Here is a 2839-nt window from a genome sequence, read left to right as displayed (position 1 = left end):
CTGCGGCGGGCGGGCAGCACACACAGCGGTTAGAGCCGGCCGGGCCCGGCGCCACCCGCCCCAACCCCGCCGCTCCCGTGCGCTCACCTCAGGCGCGGTCCCCCCCGGCGGCGCGCGGCTGGCGACGGCGCTGACGTCGGACACCGGCTGCTCGCGCTCCCCCTCTCCGCGCTGCATGTGTTGCAATCGGCTCACATGGGGCCTCTGACATCACTTCCGGGGGACCGGGGCGGGGTACGCACGCACGCCCCACCCAGCGCGGGAGCGGAGAGACACACCATAGGCTGTTCGCTAGCACGACCCCGCCCCCTGCCCGAGCTGCTATTGGCTCTTGCTCCCCGCGGGGCACTATGGGGCATGTAGTCCACAACCCGCCCCGGCCTCTGCGCTCGGCGGGGCGGAGCCGTTGCTCTCGCGAGAGCTGCGAGGACGACCCTGACTACGCTTAAACGGGACGCGACGGGCGGGAGCGGGGCTGCCTTGGGCGCTGGTACCAGGCATGGGCCTGGTCGTTGGTGCGGCACCCCCGCACCGCCCCGGGGCCAAGCCACCTCGGGCCGGACGGTATCCCCCGGAGCTACCGGAGCGTTGCTCCTATGGGGCTGCAGCCGCTCCGTCACCGGCCGGGGCTCTCCTCCCTCTATTCCTCCATGGCCCCACCCGCGGTCACCAGCGCCGGGAGGGAGCGGAGCCGGGCAGGGGGCTCGGGAGGGGAGATGGGCGGTGGAAGGATGAGGAGGAGCCGCGGGGCTGTCCCGCGCTTTTCCTGTCCCCGGGAATGCCGCCTCTGCGCCTGTCTCACGGCGGCCAGGCTGGGGCAGGAGCGCCCCGCGGGGCCCGCAGAGGTCGCGGCTCTGAGCTCCGGGCGCTGCTTGGGAGGCACCGGTGAAACAAACGGTGACTGCCCGGAGAAGGGGAGCGGGGCTGAGGAGAGGCTGGGGCAGAGCCCAGGGAGCCGAGGGGTGGCGGCTGGTGGGGAAATTGTGCTCCCACAGCCCTGTGCTGCACCAGGGCGATAAGCACCGGGCGGCCTGCTGTTATAGAAATATAGAACGGTTTGCGTGGGAAGGGAGCTTAAAGCTCATCCAGTTCCACCCCCTACCACGGGCAGGGACCCCTTCCACTGGAGCAGCTTGCTCCAAGCCCCTGTGTCCAACCTGGTCTTGAGCACTGCCAGGGATGGGGCAGCCACAGCTTCTCTGGGCACCCTGTGCCAGTGCCTCAGCACCCTCACAGGGAAGAGCTTCTGCCTAAGAGCTCATCTCAGTCTCCCCTCTGTCAGGTTCAAGCCATTCCCCTTGGCCTGTCCCTACAGGCCCTTGTCCAAAGCCCCTCTCCAAGTTTCCTGGAGCCCCTTTAGGCACTGGAGCTGCTCTCAGGTCTCCCCTTCAGGAGCCTTCTCTTCTCCAGGCTGCCCCAGCCCAGCTCTCTCAGCCTGGCTCCAGAGCAGAGCTGCTCCAGCCCTCGCAGCATCTCCATGGCCTCCTCTGGACTCTCTCCAACAGCTCCAGGTCCCTCTTGTGCTGCTGCCCCAGAGCTGGATCAGGACTGCAGGGGGGGTCTCCCCAGAGCACAGCAGAGGGGCAGGATCCCCTCCCTGAGCTGCTGCTCACGCTCTGGGGGTGCAGCCCGGCACACGGGGGGGTTCTGGGCTCAAGCGCACCTGAAGCCAGGTCATGAGGAGCTTCTCATTCACCAAGAACCCCAAGTCCTTCACACAGCTGCTCTGTCCGGTCTCCCCCAGCCTCTGCTTGTGCTGGGGATTGCACTTTTATGAAGTGGTAGCAGGGAAGCTCCTTCTCTGCTGCCCCCCTCCGCCCCGGTGATGCTCTCCTGGTGATGCTGAGCAGGCACCAACAGCCGGATCCTGGGGGTTTTGTGGCTGTGGCATCTCTCCAGCACACATCTGCTCCCTTGGATGTGCCAGCTCTGGCCTTTGCCACCCCCCCTGCCCTGCCAAGGGCAGCCCAGCCTCTGTGCTGTCCTGTGGGGGGGATCAAGCTTCCAGGACACCGAGTGCTGCCATAGCCCCCGCCCGCTGCAGCCTCCTCTTCCTCCTGTGCTGCCTCTCTGCTCCCCATCCCAGTAAAGCAGCAGTGCAGGGAGCTGGGCACGGGGCACCTGAGCAGAGACTGCTCTGGGACTCAGCCTGAAACTGGGTTTTAATATCAGTATAATGTCATGCTGGGGAGATGCTGTGGATTTCTGAACTACCAGCTTGGACTTGAAGTCCTGTTTCTCTTTAGGGTTGAGCAAGGATCAATTCCAACCCTTTCAAGGTGTTTTTCCATGTGCATCTGGTCCTATATATCCCTTTATAATCCTCCTCAGAACAGCAAGACTGGATTATGCCTGGTTTTAGAGATGATCTGCTGAGATGCAAGTTTCTGTGCCTGGTAAGACAGGGACAGTGTATGCAGATGGTGGACAACATACCCTGTGCTTCCCTACAATCCTGCCCTTTCCATTCAATCCAGGGCCTGTACTCCAAAGAACAGTCACTGAGCATCCATCCCAGTTCTTGCTCCCCAGTCCAAGGCACCCACTTTGCTGTGGCCCTTTTGGCTCCGGCATTCTTGATGTGTCAGATGCTGTGGGTTCCCCCCCAGCTCTCCTGGTGCTGGCTAGCATGGATGTGAGCAGCACTGGTCTCTGACAGCAGCACAGCTCCATGGGAAGGAGGAAGGAGCAGAGAGCAGCGATGGGGCAGAACCACTGAATTAGAGAGAACTTTTCCAATACGCTGCCGAAAGGGGCTGTGCCCTTGCAGTGTGCTGGCTGGTGGAGAAAGGGAGACTTCATCTCACTTTCCGCCTATGCAGCACTGCAATCCCAAGGG

This window comes from Neopsephotus bourkii, unplaced genomic scaffold, assembly GCF_033783945.1.
Source record: "Neopsephotus bourkii isolate Nb327-2 ecotype Australia unplaced genomic scaffold, CSIRO-AGI_Nbou_v1 NB_803, whole genome shotgun sequence".
In the NCBI taxonomy this organism is placed as follows: domain Eukaryota; kingdom Metazoa; phylum Chordata; class Aves; order Psittaciformes; family Psittacidae; genus Neopsephotus; species Neopsephotus bourkii.
The sequence above is the reverse complement of the archived record's forward strand: the minus strand, read 5'-3'. Positions refer to the sequence as shown.